This window comes from Bison bison, unplaced genomic scaffold (genome assembly GCF_000754665.1).
Source record: "Bison bison bison isolate TAMUID 2011002044 unplaced genomic scaffold, Bison_UMD1.0 scf7180017864143, whole genome shotgun sequence".
Classification (NCBI taxonomy): domain Eukaryota; kingdom Metazoa; phylum Chordata; class Mammalia; order Artiodactyla; family Bovidae; genus Bison; species Bison bison.
In genome coordinates, this window is record NW_011494715.1 from 936,315 (window position 1) to 946,547 (window position 10,233).

The following is a 10,233-nucleotide window of genomic DNA, read 5'->3' on the forward strand; positions in this document are numbered from 1 at the left end:
TGGAGGATTTTGAGCATTACTTTGCTAGTATGTGAGATGAATGCAATTGTGTGGTAGTTTGAGTATTCTTTGGCACTGCCTTTCTTTGGGGTTGGAATGAACACTGACCTTTTCCAGTCCTGTGGCCACTGCTGAGTTTTCCAAATTTGCTGGCATATTGAATGCAGCACTTTCACAGTATCATCTTTTAGGATTTGAAATAGCTCAACTGGAATTCCATCACCTCCACACTCTTTGTTCATAGTGATGCTTCCTTAGGCCCACTTGGCTTCCCATTCCTGGATGTCTGGCTGTAAGTGAGTAATACACAATCATGGCTATCTGGGTCATTAAAATATTTTTTATACAGTTCTTCTGTGTATTCTTGCCACCTCATCTTAGTATCTTCTGCTTCTGTTAGGTCTATACCGTTTCTGTCCTTTATTGAACCCATCTTTGCATGAAATGTTCCCTTGGTATCTCTGATTTTCTTGAAGAGATCTCTAGTCTTTCCCATTCTATTGTTTTCCTCTATTTCTTTGCATTGATCACTGAGGAAGGACCATTTATGTGTCCACACAAATATTTTAAGAGCACCTTTCCAAGCCCCAAAACCTATTTGGAGAAACTTGACATCTTTATAGTATTGAATCTCCCGATCTGTAAGCACAGCATTCATTTTGTTCATGTCTTCTTTATTTGTAAAATTTTGCTAGACTTGATGCTATTATAGATAGTGGGCTTGGAAACTTTTTTAATTTTTAAATTACTAGTCTCTGGAATACAAACAATTGATTTTTATATATTGAGCTTGCATCCAGCATTTTACTTCTAAGAATTATAATAGTTCAGGTTTGGATTGTTTAGGATTTTCTGATTACATAGCAAGCCATCTATCAATTTCGCAAATAATGTCTTAGTTGTTCCTTTCACGTTCTTATGCATTTCTTTTTCTTAAATTTGTTGCAGTACTGAACAGAAGTATTATTACCTTGATGCTATGTTGTGTGCAGTTTAGTAAGAGTTCTCTGCTTGGCAGAAACTAACTCATCAATAACTCATTATTTTTAACAGTAAGTTGTAATATTATCTTCAATAAATACCAAATACACATTTATATCTTTTATGTATGTAAAAATTTATGTTGTAAGATATGTCATATTTAGTTTTTATTTATTTATTACTTTTTTCCTAAGTAAAATCCTGCTGAACTCAGCACAGTCATTGACAGGTTCAATATTACTCATTATTGGGGCTTCTTGTACCGCTTCACTGTAACTCTATAAGCAAAGATGTTTTAATAGTCCCATCTCATAATTGAAGCCCAACAGAGGCAATTGAGAATCAGACAATTTTAAGAGTATCCTGAAGGTCACAACATAAGTAAGTGGTGGAGCTGGGACAAGCTCTGGCAGTCCACCCTGGCTCCTCCCTTTTAACTATGATGGCTTAAGTCCTCCACATCTATTTAGATAAGACCATCTACATATTTACAGGCTTCTCTGGAGGCTCAGATGGTAAAGAATCTGCCTGCAGTGCAGGAGACCTGAGTTTGACCACTGGGTCAGGAATATCCCCTGGAGAAGGGAATAGTTACACACAGTATTCTTACCTGGAGAATCCCATGGATAGAGGAGCCTGGCGGGCTACAGTCCATTGGGTCACAAAGAGTCAGACACGCTGAGGGACTAATACACACACATACTGTATACATTCACATGAAAATACTATGTGAACCTGTTAGCAAGGTTTGCTTTAACTTGTTTTAAATAAGTCTTTGGTTTTTCAACAGAAACCTTTTCTTTTTAAAATTTTAATTGGAGGATAGTTGCTTTACAATGCTGTGTTGGTTTCTGCTAGACAACAACGTGATCCAGCCATATGCATACATGTATCACCTCCCTCTTGAGCCCGGCCCTCCCACCACCCCCTGTCCATTTCAGCGCAGAGAAGCAAGCTGAGCTCCATGTGCTATACAGCGTCTTCCTGCTAGCTAGCTATTTTACACATGGTAGTGCATGGCAACCCACTCCAGTATCCTTGCTTGGAGAATCCCATGGACGGAGAAGAGCCTGGCAGGCTTTATAGTTCATAGGGTCGCAAGAGTCAGACATAACTTAGCTACTAAACCACCACCACCACTGTGCACATATGTCAATATTGCTCTCTCAATTTGTCTCACGCTCTTTTCCCCCTGCTGTGTCAAAAAGTCCATTCTCTACGTCTGCATCTCCATTCCTGCTCTGCAAATGGGTTCATCAGTGCCATTTTTCCAGATTCTATACATATATATATATGCATTAATACATGATATTTGATTTTCTTTTTCAGACTTGCTTCACTCATATAACAGGCTCTAGGTTCATCAACCTGAGTTCAACTGACTCAGAATTTTTTCCTTTTTTATGGCTAATTGTATATGTGTATATATGTCATATATATGCACCACATCGTCTTCATCCATTCATCTGTCGTAGAATATAGGTTGTGTCCATGTCCTGGCCATTTTAAATAGTGCTGCAGTGACCACTGGGGTGCATGCAGCTTTTTCAATTATGGGTTTCTCAGGGTCAATTCCCAGTAGTGGGATTGCTAGGTCACACATGGCATTTTTATTTCCAGGTTTTAAAAGAATCTAAAAGGAGAAGATTTTAACCCAACCCCATGCCAACATGTGGAGAAGTGAAGGCTGTGGCCTGTGTAGAAGTTAAGCAGAATTTCTTGTAAGGGTTTTTATCCAGAATCCTGTTTCTGCATGCTTTGCTCTGTATTTATCTGTCTTTATTATGGGCTTCCCTTGTGGCTCAAAGGTAAAGAATCTGCCCGCAACGTGGGAGACCTGGGTTCAATCCTGGGTTGAGAAGATCCCCTGGAGGAGGGCATAGCAACCCACTCCAGTATTCTTGCCTGGAGAATCCCATGGACAGAGAAGCCTATTGGGCTACAGTCCATGGGGTGGCAAAGAGTAGGACGTGACTGAGCAACTAGGCACAGCACAGCATATATTCAAGGAAGTTAGGTCCCTCACCACTTTTCACTTTCTCCTTTCTCAGCCCCATCCTTCCACTCAACCAGAATCCTTCCACCCCTACCTTACCCTATGCATGAGCCAGCACTTTGGTAAGCTGGCCTGACAAGGAGAGAGATCTGGCTTCACTTTATAGTAAAACATCACTAGAATCCAGAGCCAACACTGCATTATTTTGTCAGTGATGGTGCCCGGATGCATGCAGTCACTACAGGAAGCTTCCATTGTCTTATGTTCATGATTTCACAAGGGTTATGATGGATGTCTAACCCTTCCTTTTGCTGCTGTGTAATTATAGACAGAAATAACCACAAGTCTGAATTACAGCAGTGTAGGAGTGACATGCAAGGCAAATTAGGTAATTTTAAAGTAATTTCTTTGTATGTGAGGTAAAAGGAAGAATCATAATAAGATCTTAGTGGGGATACTTGTGCATGTAAAGTACTTTTTGATGGAGACACATCTTATTTAGAATTCTGATCCTACAGAGAACCTTTTCCTTCTATTGATGCAAGGGGCCAGGGTGGGAGGGAACTGATTGTGGGCGCTGACCCTGGGTTAGAGGGAATATGTTGATTGCCACTAGCATATTGACTGATCTGCTTACAATTCTTATAAATTATGTTTGCATAATTGACCTGGTAAAGACTGAAAGACAGTTGACCATAACAGATATGTAGATACGTCCTAGGAGATGATGGCAGATTTGCTAGCCAAGTGAACGAGGACCATGGTGATTCTGTGTCATCTATTAAGTAGCCTGTGCATGTTCTCAGGCTTCCCAGATAGCTCATTGGTAAAGAATCCAGATGCCAATGCTGGAGATGCAGATTCGATCCCTGGTCCAGAAAGATCCCCCAGAGATGGAAATGCAACCCACCCTGGTATTCTTGCCTAGGAAATCCATGGACAGAAGGGGCCTGGAGGGTTACAGTCTGTAGGGCCACAGTCCGTAGGGCCACAGAGTCAGACACAACTTAGTAACTAAACAACCACAACACAAGCACAGCTTCTCAGGGTGTGGGATGCCTGTGCAATGTTCTCCTCTCAATGCACGACACTGCTTTTCATACAATCACATTGTGAGTTGCTTTTATAGCCTTCTTGCCTTTAAGAGTCCATTGCAACACTTTAATCTTGGGCATTTAAACCCAATTCATTTCTGTATCTGACTTAATAAGTTATAATTCTAGGGCAAATCCAAAACAGAGGTTTACTACCTTTCTCCTATTTTTCTTATAAATGTCCACTGTGTTTGAACAAGTTTCAGGCTTTTTCAAGGAGCCTTAGACAATAACTTTATTATTTTCCACAAATTGGATATATCAGCCTATTAGCAGTGGGATTGCTATTTCTGTCATCAGCAGTTTAGCCTGGTACTAAATGTTCATAGATTTCTAGTTAATTAAAAGAAAACTCAAATTTCTATTCAGTTACTAAATTTACATTTCTCTGATATAATTGTATATGATTTTAATCGTCAATGTTCATTTAAACCAAACAGGCACGTGGTATTTAAATAATTTATAGATAGTACCTAACTGTGAAAGTACAAAGTGTTCAATCAGCTACAAGATTCAGAGCTCTGGTCCTTCTTTACTAGAAATCTTTTAATTTCAAAGTTCAAAAAGAACAAAACCATTTTCTGAGTTTTGACTCATAGACCAACACTTTGTGGAAGCTGAATTTAGGTTTGCTCTCATGTCCAGGATTCAGCTTTAGTCATTGGTAACAGCATGTGAGGAAGGACAAAAGGTAACACAATACAAAGTATATCAAGCTCGCCACAAAGAGAAGGTTCCCGTGTCGTATGCGGTTGGCCAAAACCCAAACAAACATTCCGCCAATCCACTTTTTTTCTTTTTAAGAATTTGCTGAAAAACTGTCATGTTTTAGAAAGTGATATGTGTATAGAATTGAAAATGTTTTTGAAATTTAAGCCTTTTATGCTTTCTGTTTTACTGTGTTCTTAATAAAGATTTACAGAAATCCTATTCTGACTCCTTTACGATACTGGGCACCTTCACATACTTAAGAGAAGTAATATCTAATCATCACAAGAACCCTGCACCCTAAATATTCTTTTATCCTCATGTTGAAGGTGAGGAAATCGTGCCTCGGAGATTTTTAAGTGTTTATCCAAAGGCTCATATCTAACAAACAGCAGAGACAGGATTTTAACCCACATTTTAAATTTTAAGTCTAATGGCCTTTCATTCATATGACATTCAGATATTAATGTAGATAAGTAATGCCTATTGACTTGAGTACTGGTTAAGCGTCTACTGCATGCCCAACACTGAGTGAGGAAATGGGGAAAAAAATACATTTTTAGCTGGAGTTATCAGTAATCTATGGAGAAGGAAATGGCAACCTACTCTAGTATTCTAGTCTGGAAAATCCCATAGAGAGAGGAGCTTGGTGGGTTGCAGCGCATGGGGTCACAAAAAATCAGACACAACTTAGCAGCTGAGCACATCACTAATCTAAACGATAGCATTTCTAAACTGAGCGATTTTAAATATACCTGGTATATTTCATTGAAATATATGTGGTACACAACCTCCTTATCCATTTGTCTGCTGATGGACATCTAGGTTGCATGAAGCAGGGCACTCAGAGCTGGTGCTCTAGGACAACTCAGAGGGATGGGGTAGGGAGGGAGGTTGGAGGGGGGTTCAGGATGGGGGGACACATGTACACCCATGGCTGATTCATGTCAACGTATGGCAAAGACCACCACAAAATTGTAAAGTAGTTAGCCTCCCCAATTAAAATAAATTAATTAATTTTAAAAATATACGTGGTATATTACAGTGGCTTAGACGGTAAAGTGTCTGTCTGCAATGCAGGAGACCCGGGTTCAACCCCTGGGTTGGGAAGATCCCCTGGAGAAGGAAATGGCAGCCCACTCCAGTATTCTAGCCTGGAAAATCCCATGGACCACGGAGCCTGGTAGGCTACAGTCCATGAGGTCGCAAAGAGTCGGACACGACTGAGCGACTTCACATTCACTTTCACAGTGGTTTAGTTTAGACATTTTAAATAACATTTTCTCTGTTGACTGTTTGATAACTATTAAGTTACTCTCCATATGACTTAGACCATGATACTGTTAAATAATGATCAGTAATGTAAAACCTGTTGATGACACTGTTTTTTCATTCTGTGTGATGCTTACCAGTTAGTTTTTAAATAAAAGAGATGTGTGTGTATGTGTGATATCACAGAATGTTTTGACAGTACTTTTCTTCTTGCAAAATGTACCCTCTAATAATTAGGTTTCTAAAATATATATTGCTCTCACAAGAAATTGAAGGATTTCTTTGTCTTTGGTCCTGCGTGTCCAGAGAAAGAGGCGGCACACATACAGGACTGGAAACCCCAACTCCCTCCATACGCCAGGTCACTGGACTAGAGACGCTGGAGCGAGGTGTGGATTTCCCACCTAAAACAATTCCGTTAGCCCAGAGCTCACCCCACACTCGACCACCATGTCCATCCTGTCCTAACTGATATCACAGAATCAAAACAACCCCCCAGGCAAAGGCGCCCAGTCCAAGATATGCCTCCTCCCAGAATTAATCTTCAGAGCCTCAGCCCTTTGCAGGTCACCTACACAAAATGCTTCTCTATCTTGAGCAAATATTCACTTTATGTATTAAGGGAAAATTCATCTGCCTATCCTCTCTGGTCCAAGACCATTCTTTTCTTTTTAAAGTATAGTTGTTTTACAATGTTGTTGTGTTAGTTCCTGCTGTATAATATGTGAATCAGCTATATGGATACATATATCTGGGCTTCCCAGGTGGCTCAGTGGAAAAGAAACCACTTGCAAAGCAGGAACGAGACACAGGTTCAACCCCTGGTTCAGGAAGATCCCCTGGAGAAGGAAATGGCAAGCTGCTCCAGTATTCTTGCCTGGGAAATCCCACGGACAGAGGAGTCTGGCAGGCTACAGTCCACGGGGTCATAAGAGTCAGACACAACTTAGCAACTAAATCACCAACCAAAACCATGAATATATCCCCTCCATCTTGACACTTCTTCCCCCAGGACTGAGTTGTGCTTCCTGGACTGCACAGCAGCGTCCCACTAGCTAGCTGCTTTACACATTAGGTAGTCTGTTCGTGTCAGTGCTGCTCTCCCAGTTGTTTCAGCCTCCCCTTCCCCTCTGTATACACACGTCAATTCTCTACATCTGTGTCTCTACTCCTGCCCTGCAAATAGGTTCCTCTGTGCCATGTTTCTAGATTCCACATACATACAAGCATGTACAGTTTTCTTCTTTTTCTCTTCTGACTTATTTCATTCTGTATTTTGATTCTGCCTCTAGCATGTAGATGTCATCTTACCTTTATTATGTAATTAATGCTGCTAATCTATAACTATGTTTCTAAGTCATCAATTCTTGGCTTTTAATAAGACAAACTAAAGTGTTACATTCTACCTACTACTTCCTATCCCTGTGTTCTATGACAGATGGCCTTTATTTTTCTGAATCAGTTTTTTGTAAATAAGAATACTAGTGTTTCCTCATGGATATCAGAAGTTTCAATGCTTAAGATGGCCTTAAATTTTTTTTTTTTATTATAAAGCATCCATTGCTTCCAGTTGGAGACGGAAATGGCAACATCCTCCAGTATTCTTGCCTGGGAAATCCCATGGACAGAGGAGTCTGGCAGGCTATGGTCCATGGGGTCCCAAAGAGTCGAACATGACTGAGCACACACGTAGCTTCCTGTTGTTGATAATAATCTCAGTGCCTCAATTATATACGGTATGTTTCCTTCTTTAAGTATAAATGAAACAATGGGAACTTAAGAAAAAATGTATAGATTTACTCTCTACAAATAGAAATAATATTGACAATTTTATGAAAACATCCTTTCTAATGTCATGAAAGTATCTTGCTTTAAGGAAAGATAACATGTTAGCGAACTTATAAAAGTTTTCTGAATGTAAACGATTTTCCTAGAAAATCTAAATACCTGTAATCACACCTGCTGTGTGGCACAAATGAGGAGGAACAGAATGTAAGTCTGATAATGACCCAAAAAAAAAACCTCATCACAATTTTAGATACAGGAAGCCCTTGGTTTGTGGGCATCAACCACTTGGCTAGTCTGTATTTAAACGAATACCCATGGTCATCAATAGACTTTAAACACTAGAAGAGCCCAGAAATGGCATGAGAGACCTTGATAGGTTTTTAGAAATTCCATTATATTTCAGTGAGAGTTCCAACTGTTTCTCAGGAACACCACTTACTGCAATTGTCTGTGGAGAAGGCACTCTTCAGAGCAGAGTGGAGCTGTAGCAGCCAGCAAAAAAAAAAAGGGTCATGCAAGAGTAAATGAAAAGGCTAATGGCCATCTATGTGGGCTCTCTCCACAGCACTGAAAAGTGCAGCAAGGAATCAAAAACCAGACTCTTCTTCCAGCTTTCATTAGCTGCTTCACAACTTAAAGGGCCATGTGATTTCTTTCTGTTCAGGCCAGAGGGTTGCACATTTTCAGAGAACCCTATCTGCTAGAGGAAGTTTGCAAGTCTTAAAACTCTGGTCATGTCACATTTTCTGCAGAGTCAACTTTCCTAAGGACAAGGATGTGCATGAGTCCACAGTCACTCAGTCGTGTCTGCCTCTTCTACTACCCCATGGACTGTAGCCTGCTAGGTTCCTCTGTCCATGGGATTTCCCAGGGAAGAATATGGGAGTGGGTTGCCATTGTCTACTCCAGGGGATCTTCCCAACCCAGGGATTGAACCCACATATCCAACATTGTCAGGCATATTCTTTACCACTGCCACCTGGGATGCCTAAGGAAAAATAACCAGATCAATTAAATCACATTCCTGTGTAAATCGATACAACCACTATAGAAGACAGTGTGGAGATGCTTTAAAAAACTAGGAATAAAACCACCATGTGAGTGAGTAAAAGTTGCTCAGTCGTGTCTGATTCTTTGCAGCCCCATGGACTATATAGACCTCCAGGTTCCTCTGTCCGTGGAATTCTCCAGGCAAGAATACTGGAGTGGGTTGCCATTCCCTTCACCAGAGGATGTTCCAAACCCAGGTCTTCCACATTGCAGGCAGATTCTTGACTCTCTGAGCCACCAGGGAAGCCCCAAACCACCATGTGACCCAGCAATCCCAGCAGTGAGGCAAATACCCTGAGGAAACTGAAATTGAAAAAGACACATGTACCCCAATGTTAATGGCAGCATTATTACAATAGCTAGGACATGGAAACAGCCTAGATGTCCATCTAGATGTCCTAGATGAATGGATAAAGAAACTGTGATACTTTTACACAATGGAATATTCAGTTCAGTCGCTCAGTCATGTCTGACTCTTTGCAACCCCATGGACTGCAGCACACCAGACTTCCCTGTCCATCACCAACTCCCAGAGCTTGCTTAAATTCATGTCCATCAAGTCAGTGATACCATCCAATCAATCATCTCGTTCTCTGCCGTCCCCTTCTCCTCCCACCTTCAATATTTCCCAGCATCAGGGTCTTTTCCAATTAGTCAGTTCTTCCCATAAGGTGATCAAATTACTGGAGCTTCAGCTTCAGCATCAATCCTTTCAAAGAAAATCAGGACTGGTTTGATATTCTTGCTGTCCTAGGGACTCTCAAGAATCTTCTCCAACACCACAGTTCAAAAGCATCAATTCTTCGGCACTCAGCTTTCTTTACTGTCCAACTCTCACATCCATACATGACTACTGGAAAAACCATAGCTTTAACTAGACAGACCTTTGTTGGTAAAGTAATGTCTCTGCTTTTTGACATACTGTCTAGATTGGTCATAACTTTTCTTCCAAGGAGCAAGTGTCTTTTAATTTCATGGCAGCAGTCACCATCTGCAGTAATTTTGGAGCCCCAAAACAAAGTCTCACTGTTTCCAATGTTTCCCCTCTATTTGCCATGAAGGAACCAGATGCCATGATCTTAGTTTTTGGAATGTTGAATTTTAAGCCAACTTTTTCACCCTACTCTTTCACTTTCATCAAGAGGCTCTTTAGTTCTTCTTCAGAGTCTGTCATAAGGGTGGTGTCATCTGGATATACACCCCTGGGTATTTTTTCCAACATCATCTCTTAGAGAAATGGGAACCCAAAGGGATAGTGAGGTATCATCTAGCCCTGGTCAACGTGCAGTCTACGAGAAATAAATGGTCGGGGGGATGGAGAAAACGGAACCATCATTTTTCTTC

At 40.7% G+C, this 10,233-nt stretch overlaps 1 protein-coding gene across 1 annotated transcript in view; it reads left to right on the forward strand.

The window, feature by feature from the left end:
- GALNTL6 (polypeptide N-acetylgalactosaminyltransferase-like 6) overlaps window positions 1–10,233 on the forward strand; it is a 1,008,296-nt gene that overhangs the window by 411,686 nt on the left and 586,377 nt on the right. The gene's annotated exons all lie outside the window — the stretch shown is intronic.